This window comes from Pyrus communis, chromosome 1 (assembly GCF_963583255.1).
Source record: "Pyrus communis chromosome 1, drPyrComm1.1, whole genome shotgun sequence".
NCBI classification, from domain to species: domain Eukaryota; kingdom Viridiplantae; phylum Streptophyta; class Magnoliopsida; order Rosales; family Rosaceae; genus Pyrus; species Pyrus communis.
This window is the reverse complement of record NC_084803.1, coordinates 26,232,488-26,256,241: the sequence shown is the minus strand read 5'-3', so window position 1 is coordinate 26,256,241 and position 23,754 is coordinate 26,232,488.

Below are 23,754 nucleotides of genomic sequence, written 5' to 3'. Positions count from 1 at the left end.
AAAGCCAAGGCGACGCGTCCACCAATTCAAAAAGTCGGAATTTCCGGCGTAATTTAGGCGACGCTTTCTCGGCTTTTCAGAAGGTGCGTTCAACTTTGTCAAAAGATTTCTTCTTTTCAGACAACACGTGGAGGCCATCATCACAACTACACATCTTTAGCCGACAAGCGCAAAGTTCGGCGACGCTTTCTCTGCTTTTCAGAAGACGCGTGCAGCTTTGTCAAAAGGAGCCGCATCTGCACTACCACGTGTCGCTCAGAAATCGAAGGGGCGCCTGCTCAGAAATCGAAGAGGCGTATTCAAAAATCGAAGAGGCGCCACTATTTCAAAAAGCCAGAGTTGCGGGATTAAAACGTTTGTCGACAAAGGTAAAAAGTGCCACCACTTGCTATTATCTCTATATATGTCGACCTTCGTCTTTTATGGCAGGGCAAACCTGAAGAAAATGCCCAACTCTCCCTCACCTCTGAGGGTGCACTCCCAGCAAAGCCTTTCGAAATACTAAATTCTTTCTTCTTCCCCAAAAGATGATACCAGATGTCTGGAGTACAGATGACCCAGGAGGAAGCAGCACAACAAATACATGTGCTGATTCATTCACCGCTTCTTCAAAAGCAAAGGTATCTCATATCATCAAGGTCAAAAGCAAAAGTATCTCATATCATGCTCTTTCCCTGTCTTTTTCTTTGTCCTTGTTCTTACTCGCATGGCAAAGTAAAACAAGCAATCAGCCGGCACTTGGAGTCAGTCTTCCGTTCTGGAGCCAACTGCCTGGAATCTATTCCTGATTGCTTACCTAGCGTTGCTCTCGAGTAGTCATCTTCAACGGTTGATACACTTCCGGAGAAGGGACCACTTCTGCAAAGGGGAGCGAGTAAGGCAAGTGAAAATGATACATTGAAGCATGTGGAGACAAACATAGGCTGAGTTATCCTCCAACCCTTTTCAATACGAATTGGAAAGATTGAACAAAGAAACAGATAAAAGGGATACGCTCAGACCTTCGGGGGAGACCAAAAGAACCATTCTGCTGCCCAGTTCAAGAAGTAGCACAAAGGAAAATCAACGATGGGCAGAAACCAGTTCAAGAGTAAGCCTGTGGAATCACAAAGATCAAAAGCCTCAATGCAATTACCAAGGAGAAGATGGAATTTACACTCTATAACCAGATTTGCGTCTCTAAACTCTTCTCTTTGTTAATTACATTCTGCCATGTTTAGTATGTTTAAGTGCTTTTTGTGTATTTACTTATGCTTTGTGTGAATCTATGCTTAAAACATTGAGGACAATGTTTGATTTAAGTGTGGGGGGGTAACTAAGTATGTTGATGCAAATTCGTTGAATTTTATCACCCATAACTTCAAGTATTGTTCCTTGCTGTTTTAAATGTTTTTAAGGTGTTTTTAAACTGTTTTAGCGTGTTTTGTTTTATAACTCCGAAAATCACATAAAAATTTGAAAAACATTTTTTTGAAAAGCCTAAAAAGAGTGTTTTGAGTTGTTTTTGTGTCTTAGGGAACCTTCCAACGTTATGATGAGGATTTGGTTTGTAATTGCATGACTGTTAAAAAGAGTTATAAACATGGATGAAAGTTTGATTTACTCTTGGTATATGTTTAGTTATGGTTATAATGTATGACTTCACATGCAATCATAAAAGAAAAATTCGTTTTTGTAACATGCTTGAAGGAAGGAACTCATAATAACGCTACATCCCTGTGAGACTCGAGCCATTACCTTCTTTGGAGAGTTATATTCTGTGATTCTTTGTTTTCTAAAGTTGTTGCATGATCTCATTATTCCTTGCTTGGTTGCTACTTAGAATGCAATTGTATCATGATAGAACTAAATGCTAGAACTTATATCCGTTTCATTCAAAGCATGACATTGAATTGCATAACATATATCAAGATGAAGTTGTGTAGTTGCCACCATAGCCAAATAGCCTTACTTCCCATATTTCGTATATGTTGTAAGTTTTAACCCCGTTGAGCCTTGTTTAGCCCATGTTCTTTGTTAACCCATATCATCCTCACCTAGCCTAGATTAGGACCATCCGTACCCTTGTTCTTGAAGCATAGTAAACATGACGGATAATGAATTCCTTTTGATTAATATGTTGCAGAAAATAAGTGTGGGGGAAGGAGGCACGGAAAAAAATAAAATAAAAAATAAAAATAATAAAAAATAATAAAAAATAATAAAAATAAAAAATAAAAAAATATGTGAGAAAAAGAAGAAGAAAAGAACGAAAAAGAGTGAAAATAAGTGAGAATGGACTCACAAGTGTGATTGTTGAAGAAAGGGCCCAAAAAAGTTGAATATGGCCCTAAGTTTTGTGACTTCCCCTTGGGTGTTCAAAATTGACTTCTGCGTTCTAAAGGGAATTCTAAGTACCTAATTCAATACTTTGCTCACTATTGCTTTAAGAATGTTTGTTTATCCTTCACCTTTCATTGTTAGCCAATACCCTAGCCCCGTTACAACCCTTTGACTTCTATCTTGATTGTTATGTGTTTCAATTTGTGGAGTTTGAACTTGGTATAAGCTTATGGTGTCACTGGTTCTCGCTTCTAAGTAGTAGCATTCCATTCATGAGATCATACCTAAACATGCTTATTAACTCCAGAAATTGCTCTCTTTATGATACATATATGTGAGTGTTCGTTTTCATGTTTACATCAATCTTCTCACATATGACTAGATTAGGGTGTGTAGTTAGAAATTCTGAGTGAAAATCGATGCATATCTTGTAAGGAATTGAGCAAATTCTCTAAGGCATGTTACTACATTCAAAACATGGTTTTAAATGCTTAATTGTGAACTAGTATATGGTGACTATGATTAAGAATGTACTTAAGTGTGAAGATGACTAAAATCTGTGAGAATGATGATTTTTAACATGTCATGTGCACTGGAAATCCCTAAGACGGTTGTTGGAAGGTTTAGGTTGTGTTTTACGTGTTTAGTGTCGTTTTGTTTATTTGTTTTTATTCTGTTTTGCTCGAGGACTAGCAAAAGCTAAGTGTGGGGGTATTTGATAGGAGCATATTCATGCGACTTAAATGGCTTGTTCTCGTACATTTACGTTATGTTTCTTTAGTTATTTTAGTACTTTAAGCTATTTTCGTGTGTTTGTAGGCCGAAAGGGCTAAAGGAGCAAAAAGATGCATTTTGGAGACTTTTGGAGCACTTTTGGGCTAAGGATGGATAGCTTATGCTTGGAGCCAAAGTGTTGGACGAAATTGAAAACCTAATTGAAGACCAAAGTGTTGGAACCTTGTTCCCTTTAGTTTTAGGATATTTAAACCTTTCCTATATCCTTAGTCGTGCATAACATTCCAACATTCCACTCCTTCATTCACCACTTATCATATCATACACTTATCTTATCATCACCACATATCATTCATTTATTACTTATCATATCATTCATTCATCTACATATCAATAACCACTTATCTTATCACTCAACATATCATTCATTTATCACTCAACATATCATTCACTTATCACTTATCTTATCATTCACTTACCACTCAACATATCACTCAACATATCATACACTTATCATTTATCATACTCATAATTATCTACACATTACAACCTAAAACACATGCACATTCACCCACATGCACAAACACACATTATTGCCGTGCACATTCCATTGCACTCCTCCTTTCATTTTCAGCCACATTCCACATGCATTTGCACATGCATTCCCTCACCAAGAAATCATCCAACACATGCATTCACTCTTTAATCCACATGCATTCACACACACTTCACACAAACAACATTCACATGCAAATACAAGCTTTAACCAACAAACAAAACAGCCAACACATGCACCATTACACTATTGCCGTGAGTTTCATTCCATTTCCAACATCTTCACATGCATTTCCAGCTTTGCACATGCATTTCCCTTTCATTTCAACCCACATGCATCCTTTAATCATTCAAACATGCAGCCACATTCCCTCCTAGCTGCCATGTTCCCCCATTTCACCTATAAATAAGCATCCATTCTTCCACAATTCATTCACTTCTTCCATACACATTTTCAGTTACAAACACCAAGCAACAAACCCATTCTTGCCGTGCATATCCCTTCATTTTCTGCATATTTTCTCTTCATTCTTCCATCTCCAACCACTCCCTACTCCATTCCACATACACCTAAAGCCCTTAACATCTCCTTAGACCTTGTGCCACAATAACGAAGAAGAGAAGAGTGTCTAAACGTTCATACAATTCAAGTTTGAGTTGTTGGAATGTTTAGGTGTTTCTTTGATTTCAATGTTTAAATTCAATCTTCTTTGTTTTGTAATGGAAGAGAAGAGTGCCTAAACGTTCATACAATTCAAGTTTGAGTTGTTGGAATGTTTAGGTGTTTCTTTGATTTCAAAGTTATGAGGAACTAAACCCCCCTTTAGCTAGGGGGTGATTCAAAATACATGTTTATGCTTGCAATATGAATTGATTACTTTTGGTTGGAATTTCATAAGTTGTGGATTCAATTTGTTTAACCGTTTGATTGATAACTTATTTATGAATGTTTATTAAGAATGCGCGCTTAATTTTCATGCATAAATATGACGCTAGAATATAAGTGAATTTCACCTAATCGTAATGAACTTATATTCACAAGTAGTGGAGGTCGCTTATAAACAATCGCGTTAAACGAATTCTTGGCATAAGTTTCATGCGTATTCCATAGTAACGAATGCCTCGTCGATGTTTATGATTTCCGTTGAACTTAATGATCTTTGTTGAATGTCTCTATCATGCGTATTCCATAGTTAGGGACTTTGATTAAGAATAATTTGGTTGTAATGCGTATTCCATTCAATCCAACGAATCTAGGGAAATCTGAAAGTTAATTTAAGCGGACCTAATTAACTTAGAGCATTGAGTTTCACAACTTATCGAAAGACCAACTGAGAATCAATTTCGTATGCAAGTGTAACATGTGTGGAGAAGAACCCCTTGGCTATTCCATCATCCATATTTTCATCACATTCATATTTACATTTTGCCTTTAATTCTATTCTGTCTTTTTAATTTAATATCGTCCAAACACATTTCCCCCATATTTCGTTGAGTCTTAATCATTCGTATTTGTTTTATTTTTGTATCTTTAAGCTTTTGGAGTCATAAACACTTGCAAATTCGTCTAAATCAAGTTCTAGCTTCTATTTGAGTCAATTTGATTGTTTTAGACAATTTGAGTTTTTTAAAGCCATTATGAGTCATAGTAGTCTTGTTAAGAGTATTTTAATTTAGTTTTTATGTTTTTAAGTCAATTTAGAAGGTTTTAGCAAGCCCTCCTAATCCCCGGTCTAGAACGATCCCTCACTTATCCATTCTACTACAATTGTCAAACGAGGGTTTAATTTGAGTGTCAAGTAAATCTCGCATCAATGCTTCAATGTATCATTTTCACTTGCCTTACTTGCTCCCCTTGCAGAAGTGGTCCCTTCTCTGGAAGTGTATCAACCGTTGAAGATAACTACTCGAGAGCAACGCTAGGTAAGCAACCAGGGAATGGATTCCAGGTAGTCGGTTCCAGATCGGAAGACTGACTCCAAGTGCCGGCTGATTGCTTTCTTTCACTTTGCTATGCGAGTAAGAACAAGGACAAAGGAAAAGACAGGGAAAGAGCATGATATGAGATACCTTTGCTTTCGCCCTTGATGATATGAGATACTTTTGCTTTATACCTTTGCTTTCGCCCTTGATGATATGAGATACTTTTGCTTTTGAAGAAGTTCCTCCTGCCTCATCTGTTCTCCAGGCATTTGGTATCTTCTTTGGGGGTACATCAATGGTTGAATAGGTGTTCTCAAGGGAAGAAGAAAACTGAGCATGTTGAGAGGCTTTGCTGGGAGTGCACCCTCAGAGGTGAGGAAGAGTTGGGCATTTTTGTTTTTCAGGTCTGCCTTGCCATAAAAGATGAAGGTCGACATATATAGGGATTTCCCAATAGCAAGTGGTGGTACTGTTCCTTTACCATTGTCGACAAAAGTTTTGATCCAGCAAATGAGGCTTTTTGAAAAAGAGTTATGACTCTTTGATCCTTGAATAAGCGGCCCAGCTTTTGAGGTTCGGAGGGTGTTACCTCTTCGATTTCTGAACAAGCGCCTCTTCGATTTCTGAACAAGCGCCTCTTCGATTTCTGAACAAACGCCTCTTTGATTTCTGAATGGCAAGTAGTAGTGCGGATGCGGCTCTGTCACCCACGCTTGTCGGCAAAAGTGTGTAGTTGGGATGATGACCTCCACGCGTTTTCAACTTTGTCAGAAATCTTTTGACAAAGTTGCACGCGTTATCTGAAAAGCCGAGATTGTATCTGAAGAGCGTTGCCGAACTTTATGCAGGAAAATCCGGCTTTTTGAATCGGTGGTCGTGTCGCCTTTCCTTTTTATAGAGGTATCGATCACCTCCAACATGCACACTTTGAAGATTGCCCGTTTGTGAAACTCGTCTCCGGCCCTTTGAGATTTAACTTCATCCACCCTTCTCTTTTAACACCTTTGAAAATGGCTAACCCATCTAACATTTGCTTAGATTTGAGTCTCAGCAGTGATCCGGGTACGCCGCGTCAAGCTAAGGTATGGTGCCCATCTTTCTTATCTTCTAATGGCCCTCTTACAGGTGAAGACTCCGTGATGACGGATGCAACAACAGCTACGATAGTAGCTAGGAACCTCCTCACTCCTAAAGATAGTAGGCTGCTTTCAGGACGGTCTGATGAGTTGGCCGTTCAAGAGTCCCTAGCTCTCAGTGTTCAGTGTGCGGGCTCTGTGTCCAACATGGGCCAACGCCTACTTGCTCGATCCCGTCAAGTTGAATCATTGATGGCAAAGGTGGAAAATCTTAAGCAAGAGATCAAGCAGCTTAAGCACGAGAATAGAAGTTTGCACGTGCTTGCAAATAATTATTCGACGGGCATGAAGAGGAAGCTTGATGAGCTGCAAGAATCTGAAGGTCGAATTCAAAGTGACCGTCAAAGGCTTGCGGCTTTCCTCCAGAGGCACCTTTTTCCTGGGTCATCTAGCGTTCCACCAAGTATTGAGGCCTCAAATGATCCATCTTCGATGCCTCCTGCTCCGATACCTCCCGCTCCAATGCCTCCCGCTCTTATAGTTTTGCCACGTAGTGGGGCTTCACGTAAACAACCTTTGTGAATGCTCCATCTTTTTTTTTTTTTTTTTTTTTTTTTTTTTTTTTTTTTGTAATTTATCGGAGATCAATGGACATGCTTATTTTATTCAGTGTATTGGGTTGCCTCCCAAGTAGCGCTTTCTTTATCGTCTTGCAACCGGACGATGGTATGCTCATTCCTCACTTAAGGCCCACGGCATGGAGGGGTATGTCTTCCACGACATGCTCCTTGAACACTTTCATAATATGGCTCACTGAATGGGCGGGGATAACGATCCTCCCTGATTCTGGTGTCTGGATTCCTAAAGTCCCTGTAACTGATCCCACCACCTTGAAATTGATTGGGTACCTGCACCAAAGAAGGTAACAACCTATTAGTTGAAATGGGAATCGGAATTGGGATTGGAGACTTACTAGGATGTTATGGCAATGCCCCTAGGGCAGCCACCATCTCGCCAATTTTAGCACAAGGCACGGCCATATTGGGTGTTTTTAGGGTAGTGGCATGCTCCTTGTGCTCTACTCTAATTCCTTCCTCGATGGTGGTTCTAGATGCATCCTTCTTGATTGATGTTGAACATTCCTGCCCTATATTTTTCATTGTACCAATGGCAAAACAAGAACGAACATCATTAGTATTCTCAATGGATTCAGAAACTTTAAAGTTAATCGTATCACCACCAAACTCCATAGTTAAGGCTCCCCTGGCCACGTCAATCTTGGTGTGGGCTGTTTTCATGAAGGGTCGTCCAAGTAAGAGTGGCGATGGTGGAGAGTGGGTTGAATCCTCCATGTCAAGCACATTGAAATCTGCAGGAAAAATCAAGTGGTCCACCTGCACCAAAACATCTTCCAACACTCCTCTCGGGTATGCATTAGATCGATCAACTAATTGAATAATGACACCATCATTTTTAAGCTCTCCTAGATTCATAGATGCATAAACAGAGTATGGCATGACATTAATTGATGCACCTAAATCTAGCATAGCATGTTCGAACCTTGTATTACCAATTACACAAGGGATAGTGAAACTACCTGGATCTTTGCATTTAGGTGGCAGCTTTCTTTGCAATATGGCAGAGACATTCTCACTTACATGTACCACCTCTTTTTCCCGAATCCGTTTCCTTGTTGTACAAATCTTCTTCAAAAACTTCGCATACTTCGGAATTTGCTTTATTGCATCAAGGAGCGGGATATTGACATGCACCTTCCTAAACGTCTCCAGGATGTCTTTTTCATCCTCCTTTATCTTGGCTTGCATAAACCTGCTAGGAAAGGGCACATTTGGTGGAATCATTAGAAACAATTGAGTTTGGACCTACCTTACATTTGTTGGACGGCCTAGGAGCTTGAAGTGGTTGCGGCAAGGGTTGCTCCACCCTTTCCGTGGCTTTGCCCTTCCTCTCTTCCTCTTGCAACAACTTTTCCTCCTCGTCTTGGCTTGATTTTGGTGGTTGTGAGGTGGTTCCAACTTCCTTGCCACTTCTTAAGGTGATTGCATTGGCGGTTTCAAAGCCACCCTTTGGATTGACCACCGTAGTGCTTGGTAACTTACCATTTTCACGAAATTGTCCTAAAAATTCGGCCATTTGTCCCATTTGCTTCTTTAGCTCATTAACCTCCTTTGCTTGGTTCTGTATTCCCTGTGCCATTGTGGTTAGTAATTGAATAACTTAGAATTATCAAAAGACGAACCTGAGTTGTTTTGGGACAATGATGGCTGGTTAGATTGGTATGGCCGTGGGAACCGATGGGGGTTTTGTTGAAATCCCCTTTGTGGTGCAGATTGTTGGGGCTCTCTCCATTTGAAATTAGGGTGATCTCTTCATCCGGGGTTGTAGGTGTTGGAGTATGGATCATGTTTGGGTTGGTTTTGGCCTTGGAAACCAATGGCATTGGCAGACTCCCATCCTCCATTCTCTATCAACTGAGGGCATGTCTCGGATGGATGCCCTTGCATTGAACACACGCCACACACTTGGTTTTCTTGTGGTTTTGACCCCTTGACAGCCTGAGACACCAGAGAAGTAAGATTAGCCAATTGTGATTGAATATCAGAAATTGCACTTACCTCATTCACACTTTGTTGCCTTGGCCCCTCTCTTTGTCCAACACCTTCATATTGTTGAGCGTTGTGTGCTCGGTTGGCAATTAGAGCTTTGGCATCCACTAGAGTCTTGTACACTAATGCACCACCCGCTGAAGCATCTAGCATTTGACGTTCCATGGGAAGGAGTCCCTTGTAGAAATATTGAATGAGCAGCTCCTCCTTCATTTGGTGTTGTGGACATGAAGCAACAAGTGATTTAAAACGTTCATAATAAGATGGAAACGACTCACCTTGATTTTGTTGGATGCCACTAATTCGTTTCCTCAAGAGAATGATCTTGGCAGTGGGAAAGAATTTCTCTAAGAATGCACGTTTCATACTTTCCCAAGAATTGACAGTTCCAGGGGACAATTCAAACAACCAATCTTTGGCCTTGTCCATAAGTGAGAATGGAAAGGCCTTCATCTTCAAAATACTCCCATCCACGTTGATGGGTGTCATACTTGAGCAAACTACTTCAAATTCCTCAAGATGTTTGTTAGGATCTTCCATGGACAACCCATGGAATTTAGGAATATGATGTAATAAACTAGACTTAAGTTCGAACTCATCGGTTTTCTCAGGGGCTGCCCTAGGGTATTGGATACAAAGAGGGGCTGCATTGGCCAAACCCGAGGCAGAAAGCTCCTTGATGGTTCGATTGTCCACTGCCATGGTTGGTACTTCCTCTTGCAATTTCTTGTTCCTTCTCAAAGTCCTCTCGAAATCGCCGTCAAAGTCGGAGATATGCTCACGAACAAGTTGTGAGCTACGGGTCATAAACTAGTACCTAAAGACAATGAAATAAACAAATCAGTAACCAAGATAGAAAACGAACGAAAAATAAATAAAAAGAAATAACGAGGGATTAGCAAAGTTGCTAATCCCCGGCAACGGCGCCAAAATTTGATGCAAGAATAGTTAAGCACACAAATTTTCCCTCTTGTTGTCAAATTGTAGTAAAGATGCAAGTAGGGATCGTTCTAGACCGGGGATTAGGAGGGCTTGCTAAAACCTCTAAACTAACTCAAAAACATAAAAACAAAGTTAAAAACGTTCACAAAGACTCAAAGGACTCAAAACAAGTTCAAAAGACTCAAAACAGGTTCCAAAAGGCTCAAAACTGCCTAACAACACTAACTAGGCAGTTTCTGACCTTAAACCCAATTTTGGACGAATTTAGAATTATGGCTTGATTCAAAACACTTTAAAACATAAACTAAACAGATTCTAAACACTAAAGAACAAGAAAGTAAAGGGGGGTTTTGTTTTGACGAAAATTGAAATAACAAAGCAAGTTGTAAAACTAGGCAGGTTATAAAACGGATTTGAGAAACAAGATGATGGATGGATTAGTTAGAGGTCCATTCTCCACACATGACACATTTATATATGAATCGATTCTCCAATTGCTTTTCATTAACTATGATGCTCAACACCCCAAGTTAACCGTGATGCACTAATTAACTCTCAAATTTTCCTTATGTTATTGAATTGGATGATGCATGCGACAATTCAAATCATTCTCCAATGGTTCTCAACATGAATGCATAGAAGAGATATAATGAGAGATCATTATGCTCTATGAAAATTATAAGTGTTGACGAGGCAATTGTAACTATGAATGCATGATACTCTTGCCAAGAATTCAATTAACACGGTTGTGACTAGCAACCTTCACTACTCATGTTTATAAACTTGTGACGATTAGGTGAAACTCGTTTATAAACTAGCATCGAGTTTAAGCATGAAGACTAAGTATGCATCCCTAATCAACATACAAAAACAAGTTTTTAATGAACAGATAATTGAATTGCAATCACAACTTAACAAATCACAATTGGAAGAAATCAATTCATATTTCAAACATGTTCATGGCTTCAAACTTTCCCCTAACTAATTAGGGGTTTAGCCACTCGTGATTACAACAAACTTAGAGAGTAATAACAAAGTAAACATTGAAAACAAGAACGAAGTACACCTAAAAATTCCAACAACTCAATCTTGAATTGTATGAACGCTTAGGCCTCTTCTCCTCTAGTTGCTGCGGCACAAGGGGTTTTGGTGAGTTTTGGGGGTTATGGATGATGTAGAATGATGTGTTTAGGGTAGGGATGGATGTAGGGGAAGGCAAGAAGTGTTTTTGGGCAGAAAATATGAAGAATGGTGAAGTATGGCTGTGTTAGAGAGAGGGAATGAATTTCTGGCGTGAATGGTTTTTCTTGGTGATGGGATTGCATGGTTTTATAGGGAGAGAATGGGAGAGAATGTGAGAAAATGTGGCTGAATGATTAACGAGGGAATGCATGTGGAATGACAGCTAGGGAGTGAATGATTAAAGAGGGAATGATGTGGAAGTGCAAGGGAGAAAGCTGGAAATGGGATGGGAGTGCACGGCAAAGTTGGGATTGTGGTGGGTTATGCACGGCAAAGAAATCTGAATATGGCTTGGGATTGTGGTGCAATGATGAAGGAATAATGTCATGGTGGCTGAAATGTGGTGCAATGGTGGAGGAATAAGTGCATGTGGCTGAATTGGTGGTGAATGTGCACGACAAAGGATTTGTGTTAGGTGATGGGTGCATGTGTTGGCTGAATTATTTGTTGGGAAAGCATGTGAGGGAATAATTATGGTGAATGATGATGAATGCATGTGGATTAAAGAGGGAATATGGAAGATAATGTGCTGCACTGCAATGATGAAGTGGGAAGCTGGAAATGCAAAGGGGGAGCCACGGCAAACAAGGGAAGTTGCTGGAATTGAAAGGTTTTGCACGGCTAAGGCTTTGTTTGATTGGGCTAGGCCCTTTGTTTTATGTCCTAAAGTGCATACAAGGCCTTCAATTTCGTCCAACACTTTGGCTCCAAGCATAAGCTATCCATCCTTGGCCCAAAAGTGCTCCAAAAGGCTCCAAAATGCACTTCTTTGCTCTTTTAGCCCTTAGAACCTGAAAACATACGAAAATAACTTAAAAGACTTAAAGAACTAAGAAATAACAACGTAAATGCACAAGAACAAGCCAACTAAGTTGCCTAAATATGCTTCTATCAAATTGCTTGCAATGCAGCTTGGAACTTGTGTTTACCTACCCTTTCATTTATATAACCCTCTCCCAAAGCCTCATTATAACCAATAAAAGTCCTCTTGATTTAAGTTTTGCAATTATGATTGTGGAGATGAGATCTTTATGGAAGCTTATGGTAGATCTTTCACATTTGATTCTTTGAGTGAAACATGTTAAACTAAACATATGTGTGATTGAGTGTATGTCCCGTGAGAAGGTCACTAGTTTGCATGTGGTGTTTTAAAACAAAACTTGAAATTGCATTAGTATGGCTATTACACACACTACACTTCAAGGATGATTAAAAGGTCACTGTTAACATTTGAATCAGGAAGATGAGCTTGGATTAGCTTGTTTGGTGCTAGCTGAGGTTCTTGATGATTTGTTTTCTTGAATGAAATTCTATGAGGGTCACATAGGGGGAAGCTAATGTTTTTCATGTTTTCTTTGTTTTGCTCGAGGACTAGCAAAAGCTAAGTGTGGGGGTATTTGATAAGCTCATATTTATATAAATTTTACATCAAATTCACTTGTCTTTTCTTAGTTAGTTCCTTGTATTTTTGAGCTATTTCCTTTGTTTTTGTGTTTTGTAGGATTTGTCAAGTCTAGAAAAGAAAAATAGCACAAGTGGAATTTTAAGTAACAAATTCATCAAAACTGCCTGTGCATGTCAGCTTACTGATAGGAGCATATTCATGCGACTTAAATGGCTTGTTCTCGTGCATTTACGTTATGTTTCTTTAGTTATTTTAGTCCTTTATGCTTCTTTTGTGTGTTTTCAGGTTCTAAAGGCAAAGTATGCAAAAGGATGCCTTTTGGAGCCTTTTGGAGCAAATTAGAGATTGGAATGGATTTCATATGCTTAAAGCCAAGTAGATGGACGAAATTGAAGACCAAACCATTCACTTATCACTTATCATAACCATTCACTTATCACTTATCATAACCATAACCATACCTTCCCCCTTTAATCCACATGCACTCCCATCCATTTCATCATTGCAACCATTGCAGAAAAACACCATCATTGCCGTGCATTTCATGTTCATTCCAACCTTTAATCCACATGCATTTTCAACCTAATCACTCACCCACACAATCTGCCATCATTCACATGCATTCCATCCTTTAATTCACCCACATGCAATCATAATCATTCACACCTTGCAGCCACATGCATTTCCCTCATTATTTCACCCACATGCTCTCCCATTTCAGATTGCATTCCATTCATTCCAACCAAGCCACATGCACTCCCTTTAATTAATTCAACCTAGTTGTCATTGAACATGCATTCATTATTCACTTTGCATTCCCTTTGCATTCAGCCACATGCACTTATTCTTTCATCATTGCACCACCATGTCAAAGCACATGCACTCCCACCCTTTAATCACATGCATAAATCAGCCACATGCATCTCTCATCACCATTCCAAATTTCCACCAAGTTCCTAGCTGTCATTCCACTTTAATCCACATGCATTCACTCATAATCATTCACTAACATTGCAGCCACATTTCCACCCACCTCCTAGCTGTCATGTCCCCTCTCATTTACCTATAAATAAGCATGCATTGCAGCCACAATTCATTCATTCCATTCACAACACAATTCATTCCCACATTCAGAAATTCATCCATTTTCCCTACTAATCCAAACACCACCAGAAATTCAGCCATTCCACCACTCCCCAAACCATTCACACCATCAAACTATCCTTAGACCTTGTGCTACAACGAAGAGGAAGATAAGAGGGCCTAAACGTTCATACAATTCAAGTTTGAGTTGTTGGAATGTTTAGGTGTTTCTTTGATTTCAATGTTTAATTTCAATACTCTTTGTTTTGTACGGATGAGGAATGGAAGAGAAGAGGGCCTAAACGTTCATACAATTCAAGTTTGAGTTGTTGGAATGTTTAGGTGTTTCTTTGATTCTCTTTGTTTTGTACGTATGAGGAACTAAAACCCCCTTGGTTAGGGGGGTATTCGAAATATATGTTTATGCTTGCATTTTGATTTGATTACTTCTAATTGCGTTTCATAAGTTGTGGATTCAATTTGTTTAACTGTTTGATTGATAACTTATTTATGTATGTTTATTGAGAGTGCACGCTTAATTTTCATGCATGAATATGACGCTAGAATATAAGTGAGTTTCACCTAATAGTTACGAACTTATATTCACAAGTAGTGGAGGTTGCTTATAAACAATCGCGTTAAATGAATTCTTGGCATAAGTTTCATGCGTATTCCATACTAACGAATGCCTCGTCGATGTTTATGATTTCCGTTGAACTTAATGATCTTTGTTGAATGTCTCTATCATGCGTATTCCATAGTTAGGGACTTTGATTAGGAATAATTTGGTTGTAATGCGTATTCCATTCAATCCAATGAATCTAGGGAAATCTGAAAGTTAATTTAAGCGGATCTAATTAACTTGGAGCGTTGAGAAGTCATGGTTTATTGAAATGCAATTGGAAATCATTTTATTATGCATGTGTAACATGTATGGAGATGAACCCCTTAGCTATTCTATCATCCATTCATTCCATTTCATCAATTTCATATTTACATTCTGTTTTCATTGCAATTTGTTCATTTAATTTAATTTCGTATAAACCTAAATCCCCCTTTACTTTAATGTCAAATTAGTTAGAAATCAATTTAGTTTGTGTTTTTAAGAGTCTTGAGTCAAGTTACAACTTAATTTCGTCCAAATTTGTGTTTATACTCAAAACTGCCCAGAAAGTGGTTTTTAGGCAGATTTGAGTGTATTTGTGCTGTTTTGAGTCTTTAAGTTTGTTTGAGTGTTTTAAAGTTTAGTTTTGCATTCTTTGAGTCTAGTGTAGTGTTTTATATTGTGTTTTTACGTTTTTGAGTCAAATCCAAGTGATTAACAATCCCTCCTAATCCCCGGTCCAGAACGATCCCTACTTATATACTTATACTACAATTGACAAAAAGAGGGTTTAATTTGTGTGCGTATAATTCTCGCATCACCTACTTTGGAAGCAAGTTGCGGACAGCTCAGAATAAATTAGAGAATGAGCCTTATATTCTTGGAAAGTTACGGATGTCTATTTTCTGGATTTCACGGATTGTAAATATCATTTTTCTAGAAGAAGTTATGGTCGTTTTAACACTAAAAGGTTCCCAAGAGGCTGAGCAGTTTGTAACTGATAAGAAAGCATTGAAAGCAATAAATCCAATAAAACTAGCAGCCAAAACTGATGCAGCCAAGAACAAGCCAGCTGACATCTATTCAAATATCAGAGGAAATGGAAAATTAAGTGGGAGTAATGGGCATAAAGGTTGCCCAAAGAGTTACAATTGTTTTAGCATTTCCTCTCACTTATTGTCATCACTAAATGACTATTAGTGGTGTGAGTTATGCAGAAAAAACTGTGGCAGCAGAAAAGAAGAAAAGGACTGCAGGTTGCAGCGGCAAAGCGTGGAAAAAAAGGGTGGAAAAAAAGGTGGAAAAAAAGATAGAAAAAAAGGAAGGAAAGCAAGGAAAAAAGGCAAGGCTGCTGCGTTAGGGAAGGAAGGAAAGGAATGAGGGGTTTTATCTTCTCAAACTCATCTCCTTCTTTTGGTATAATTTGAGGATTATGTGTAACTAATTTTTAGTAGTTAGGGGCTGTTTTGAAACCCCGAATATGATTGCAAGTTTGTTATGACATTTCGTTTGAATTACTTTTATGAATGGACGAAAATTGGTTCACTACTTGTCTCATTGATGAATTCTTTATGTATTTTCTACGGATGCATACTTAGTAAGCATATCTAGGATTCTAATGCTATGAATATGTGTGTGCCTGCCCTTGTCGAATGAGGACCTACATATGTTCTAGAGTAATACTTGTTAATTGCGATTAACATGTGAATCAATTTCTAGGATAAGTAAGATAACGCTAGTACTTAAGATGCCTTGTGATGACTCAAACTCTTTTCGTTCTTAATGATTTCTATTGGTTAAATCTATGAACACACCATTCTAGATTGCATGTTAGGGACTAAGTTAAGTTGAAAACGCCATTCTCTTAACATACTACATAAGAAAGAGTAATAGGTTGAGTTCTAACATTGAGCCAACTTGAGTATCTTCATCCGAAAATGAAAGGAATTTGAATGAAACATAACCCATGATTATTTGGTGGTGGATAGCAATTCCCCTAACTCGTTTTTCTTAATTTGCAAACTACTAAAAATCTGTTTTTGTCCTGTTTTTGTTCGATTTAAAAATCTGTGAGTGTAGCTCCGTGTGTCTAGTATCTGCATATAAAATTTCGTAGACTTTAGATAAGTGTAAGTCGGTCTAATAATTATTTTTTGGTGGCTGGTCAGTATGGACAGCAGCCCAGTTTTTGTGACATGTTAAGTAGTTAGATAAAACAATCTTCTACGGGAAAGACATTTATTTTCATATGCTACAATTGACAAATCTTATTGTTAATAAGGAAAATTAATAGGACATTTGTGTGCTACTTTTTGGTGTGCTTTTAATCCTATCAAATTTCTTATGACTAGATCTCTAGGCTGGAACTACCGGATCTTGCCCTTTTTGTTGTAGTTCGAGAAGAGCTGCTGCTGGTAGGCTGCGATGTTAGTGATGGTCTGCTCGCGTTTCTCTTCTACCAGATCTATGCTTGTGGCCATCCCCTTACTATTCTGCTCAATGCTTGGCAGTAGAATGCTAAAACTTGGCATGATGACATCGGGATGAATTGCCTTTGAACTAAATGCTAAAAAGAAAGGAGTCTCACCGGTGGCTCGTCGTTTGGTCATGCGATATGCACATAGACATCCAAGGAGTTCATCTGGCTACTTTCCCTTCTTGTTGGAGGGGGATTTCTTGAGGCAGTCGAGGATCATCTTGTTGGATGCTTTGGCCTACCCATTTCCTTGAAGATATCTCGATGTGGACATGTGTTGCTTGATGCCATACTTTTGGAAAAACATCGCCAAATCTTTGCCCACGAATTACGGGCCATTGTCGGTGATGATGGATTGAGTGAAGCTAAATCGGCAAATGATGTTCCGTCTTATGAAACACTTTATGTCTTTATAAGTTGTGGTTGTCATTGGCTCTGCTTCCACCTATTTGGTGAAGTAATTGGTTACCACAATTATCATGCATCTACAACCGATAGTGTGTGGTATTATCTCTACTAAGTTTATTGCCTACTTCATAAACAGCCAATGACTCGTCTACGGGTGTAGTTCGCTGGCAGGTAATGCTAGTACTAGCTTATAGAGTTGGCAGTGGTCGCACTTTTGTACTAATTCCTTAGCGTCTTGGTGCATGGTAGGCCAATAGTAGCCTGCGTTTACAGGCTTATGTGCTAAGGATCAACCTTCAGAGTGATTTCCACAAACTCCTTCGTGGATTAAGCTTAGAACCTTTAGGTCGTCTAGAGGCGCTAGGCAGCGGAGATGTGGTCCAGCATAAGATAGTCGAACGAGAATGCCGTTCTACATGTAGTACTGTGCTGCCTTTATTTGGAGCTTTCTAGACTCCAATATTTCCATGAAAAGTGTGCCATTAACCAGGTGGTTTATAATGAAATCTTGCTAGTTTAAAGTTGTACAAACCTGTGAAACCTCGGCTGTTGGCTCCGCCTCTATGCTTGGCTTGTCTAGATACTCCACTAGAATAGAGCATTTGAGTTGGTGGTTAAGGGCAGAGCCTAGGCCGACTAGTGCTTCCGTATGAGCGTTGTCTGCATGTGGAATTTGAGTAAGGGTGTAAGTCTAAAATGTCTCAAGTAGTCTGGCTAGAGATTAGTTGGGAATTAGAATGAATTGCGAGTTTTTTCCCCGCCAAGTCTTTTGTTATTCAGAGGCCTACTAGTAGAGCCTTGTACTCTGCTTCATTGTTGGATGTTTTGAAGCCTAGAGTGATCACCTACTCGGGCATCGAACCATCTGGGGTGACAAGGACAACGCCTGCTCCCAAACCTTTGTAGTTGGATGCGCCGTCGACATGCAAATGCCAGAAGTCTCCATTAGGCGAAGTGGGTGTGGCTAAGGTGTGCTCGGTTGCTTCCAGGGCATCGTTAAGTTGCTCTATTACGTTGCCTAGGCTAGGCATGAAGGCACAGTAGGGAGTCATGGAGTTGGGCCCATGTTACACGTAGCAGGAGATGCTCAATTCTCAGTATTAGGTCGCTCTATAGCTGAACTATGAAGCAAGGGTCAGCTGGGGTAGTGTGACACGAAGCAGGAGGTGGTGCTCAACTTGCCAGTACATGTTGCTCATATGTAGAATCTTCTTAGACGACGAGGACAAAACTTGCTTTTGAGTGTCCTTCTAGTGTTCATATGCCCTTGGCTTGCCTTTTGAGCTGAGTTGTTGCGTTTGTCAAAAAACTTTGCACCGCCAGTTTTTACGCCTTTATCATCGCGCGTCTGGATTAGGCGGAATAGTGCGTCATGAGGATGACTGCGTGTGTCTGAAGGTATAACTTAAGCTTTCGGGTTGCAACAATTATCTCAAAAGTTAGCTTTTGAATTTCGGGTAGCTGGTTTCCGTATCGAGGAGAGCTTATTGTTGCTTCAAATGCAGTTACTCGTCGAGTCAGACCTTAAATCTTCTTCAGAGCAGTAGAAGACCTCATATTCAAGATCGTTCGAATTTTCCTTGAATATGCATCGGCAAACCTCGTCCCAAAGTGCATACTTGTCTGCCAAAGCGAAAGAGTCTGCCAGAGTTAGATCTTCTTTCGTGATTAATTCTTTGAACAGCGGATGGTCTGCTGGGAGTGATTTTTGGAAGGTTGCTCTAGCTATTGAGTCGTTGTGTTTGACTATCTTTGCCTTCTATGCTTTGAACCTTTTCATATAGTCGCGAAGCGACTCCTTTGGGTTCTTCTTGACATTGAACAAGTGGTAGGACTTTTTTCTTGATAGAGGATCATTGCACTTCGGTTGTGCTTTAAGTGTTTCTTCAGGTCTCCATCCTCTTCGAAGGATGTGAAATGTGGCATACTGAACTTGCATGGAGGCTCTGTTTGCTCGATCTCATCTGTGAAGGGTGACCTGCTTATGTTGGTCATGTCCCATCGTAGTGCCTCATCTGTGAAGGGTGACCTACTTATGTTGCGTTGGAAATCGCATAATTATTAGGTCAGGAGCCTTTCTACTTCTTCATGAATTTACCATTGTTCGGGGTAATGAAGCTCTGGGCTAGTCCCAGCAATGACCTACTGGTCTAAGCTGCTCTTCTACGTGCTCAGCTCGTTTATGCCACGGCTACGGTGCATATTGTTTATTCCTAGCAGGCGAGGAAATTCTTCACATACTACTGGTTAAGCTTGAGCCAGACTGAGTGACGGTTTCTCTCTATCCATTGTGCTGCCTACTCCGATGTGAGGTGGATAATGCTCTTAAAGGCCTAGCTGCAAATGAACATTTCGCCTAGAAAGTTGCTCAAGTTGACTATCGGAATGTGGCCCCAACTGTGAATATATGTTCGTTTGTGGGCCTAGTTGAGAGTGCACATTCCTCTGCACGCTAAGATGATAGTATACACCATCTCGAGGGCCTAGTCTTGATTATGCATTGCCTAAACGCTCAGTTCATGGTTGGTCGAGTGGCTACTTGTCAACACGCTACTGGAGAGGTTATTCGTCTGCCTTTATCCTACTTCGGGACACCTCGTCTGGGGCACGTTACATCTCGGTGTGGTGCTAAAGTTGATTCACCAAGGTTATCTGTTGTGCGAGGTCGTTCGTCAATTCTATGAGTTGTCGAGACAAGTGTTGTTCTTCATTTGGGTCAGAAGAGCTTGGAAGGAATGCGTCTCCTTAAACAATGAAAGTGTGGTAGACTCTGGGCGTGAGATTTGAGTTACGAAATCTCAAATCCATGGAGAAATGTGGTGAAAATGTCATTCGTTCAATTGTAGGCCCAAAAATTTGAAGTCGAGACGATTGAACTAATCTTAGACCGATTTGGGCAGCTTGGAAGGCAACGGGAGAAAGCTGGCCCACAGACGCAAGCTGGGCAACGGGAGTGGGCTGCTCGACGTGTGGCGCACATGGGTGCGAGGCTAGGGCTCGACTTGGCAACGTGTTTGGTTCATGTCGGGCTTGAGTGGCTTAGGCTGTCTTACTTAGAGCTTGGGCCCGTGTGGGCTTGAATAGCATGACTTAAGCCGTGGTTGTGACATTGTGGGCCTTGCTGAGGGAGGCTACCGTGGTGGTTGCCACGGTGGTGCCCTATGGGGGTGATGCCGTTCCACTCATAATTGTTTTAAGCCTCGAAGATCGCTCGGTCCTAATCCTTGAAAGTTGGAATTTTCACTCGTCGAGGTATCGAATCTCTTGCCATTGTACTCTTCTTTTACGTTTTATCAAATAATTTTTTTTCAATAAAAATTTCAAGAATAAGAACGTACAAAAAATCTACAAGTGAACAAGAAAACGAAAAACCTTGAATGCGAGAATATTCTACCAGCGTTTGATCAAGACTCTCAATTAAAGCACCAATTTGTGGAACCAAATTTCTTCCTTCTTGTTCTTGGAGGAAAATGCACCTGCAAAAGCAATCAACAACTTAGGTTAAGGCCAAGACCCTCACATGCCCATGATGAATTGGAAGGGGGCTTTGGCCGATAAACCTCCGATGCCAAAGTTAGAATTTTGATGGAAAAGTGTTTGGAGAATTTAGAGAATTTTGCAAGAGGATTCAACTTAGGTTTTTGGAGAAATGAAGTGGTATTTATAGGGGTGTGGCCGGCCCCCTTTGGAGAGGTAAGAACCGGCCACATTTGGTGGTTTTTGGGTAAGCACATACTTTGAACTTCCCCATGATAGGGTGAAGCCGATGTATGAGTCACAAACGATTGGAGCCCACCACGGTGGAAGGCCTACGAAGAGATGTTCAAAGCATCTCTCGCTTATCAACTTAATGTTTGTTTTGTTGAGGGAGTGGTGTTGGGCTACATCAATTTCATTTTAATCTTATTAAAAGAACTTGGGCCTATCACAACCATTGGTCCAAGTTTATATGAATTAGTAGTATATAATACTCCCACTATTTCGATGAAACAAGCAAGGCTATATGGAACGACTAACGAATGCATTGCATCCTCATATGGACTATATAATCATTTTAGGTCTTAGGATGATTATGAACCGTTTGATTTGATCCAACAGGAGCCTTGTGTTAGACCTTGGGTCTAAGGTAGGTAATTGCTGATTTTAGTTACACGTTTAATCTAATTAAACCGTCATTTCTTATTGGGCATTGGACCCAACTATTCCAATTTGCATGCAAATAAACAAAAAATGAATACTTGAAATAAAGAGAAGGGCTTATGCCCTTTTACAACACATCTGAAGGACTTATGCCCTTTTACAACACATTTGAACTAATCAAATTACATTCAAATCTAAACTACTTAACCCAAACATTCATAATGTAAAGCGGCCAATCACATAACTCAATTATCGTGGCCTTTGGTTCATAATCACCATTTTCTTAATCAATCACATTAGCTAACAAAGCAACTGCAATTGGTTTTCAGATTCATAGAATTGATTCAAATGGAACTAAATGAAATGAAAATCCAATGCTCATTAAAGAAACAAAGCCATTTTCGTTCTCATCGTAATTTGGGCCGAAATTGCAATGACCACAACTATTGGGCCACAATGCTAAAACATAAACTTTTGGGGTCACTTTGTAAAAACACAAGAGTCCACAACTTCATGTAATTACAACTAGAACCCAAAAAATTTCAACAATTACAAAAACTTCATTAAAGGAGCAAAACAATTTATCATGTAGTGATTTTGGGCCTCCTTTACGTAAAACAATTTGTCCTGTAGTGATTTTGTCCTGTAGAGGATATTGTAAACCCCTCCTCTAGATTTTGTTTTTCTCTTGCCCATGCAAAGAGTTGTTCATCATCGTTCTTCTTCTTCTCTGCACCACACCAAGGTAAGAAAAAAAAAATTAATTTTATTTCTTCCTTTTTTTTTTTTTGGAGCCTCGGGGCTTAACAGAATGGCTTGGCAGGGGTCGAGGAAAAGATTGGGCAGTCACGGGGCTGTAGTGTAGCTAAGGCAGCTCAGGTGAGCTGTTGTGGGTTAGCGTGGCGTGGCTTGTTTTTAGGGCCAGGAGCTAGCTTGGCTTGGGCCAAGGAGAATGGCACGGGGGCTGTGCTAGTTTGCTTACTAGACTTTCAGTTGAGAAGTAGTCTTTGGCTGCCTCCAGAAAGCTTGACATCAAGTTGTTTCTAGCATCCGGGTCTAGAGACAGAGTAAAGTATCCATCTATGGCTAAGTCTTGATCGGTTTGTAAAAGGCTCACCACTACGAGAAGTAGGGGATGAAAATCCGTCACTTGGAAAAATGGATTCAGTTGTTAAAGAGAGGTCAGAGCTTACTCCTTCTACTGCTACCACGTTTATATTGCTTGCCAAGAAGGAAGAAACTGCTTAAGTTTAATTTATCAGCTGCCCTAGATGGAGTAGTCAACAATAGAGCTACCAAGATCAGAGCTGTTAGAGATGAAGTGTCGAATGAGCAAATTGCTGAGTGCAAAGTGGTTGCTGAAGGTAGGATGGCTGCTTGAGAGTCCAAGGTCGTCCAAGCTACTAAATGAGCAATCTGCGAATTTCGACGACCTTCATGCAATTTTGAAGTTTATTAATTTTCTAAAAATTTAATAAATTGTTTTCTTTACTAAATGAGTAGTCTGCTTGTTTGAAGCGTCTTGCAAAACTTTTAACCATAGGGCTAACACCTGGAGACGCTACTTTTAGAAAAGCAGATGAGTCTGTGTAGCCATTATGGCCGTAAGTCTTGGTTTATTGGGGTGTGGAGTTGTTGAGTTCGTGTGAGCTGCTGCCCCTTGTCCATTTATTGCTTAGCTAGTCTTTAAGCTATATGGCCTACATCACAACATGATAAAGATTTTGTGGAATATGATAGTCATTAACTAATCAAATCAAAATAAGTAGTTATGTGGAAATTCATGGGTAGTTTGCCCCCTTCCGTTGAAGAGTAGACCCAGATGGGTGTCAGAGAATTAGTTTACCCTCTCACATTAGAGAGCTTACCCAAATGTGTGTCGAGGAATTAATTTACCCCCCGGGCACTTGAGAGATTACCTAGATGGGTGTTGGGGAGTTGGTTTACCCTTTCACACTAGAGAGTAGACGGGTGTCGGGGAATTGGTTTACCCTCTCGCACTGGATAATAGACCCATATGGGTGTTAGGGAATTAGTTTACCCTATCGCACTAAAGAGCTTACCCAGATGGGGTATCAGTTTACGCTTTCGCACTGGAGAACTTACCCAGATGGGTGTCGAGGAATTAGTTTACCATCTCTCATAGGAGAGCTGACCCATATGGGTGTCGAGGAATTAGTTTACCCTCTCACATTGAAGAGTTACCTATATGGGTA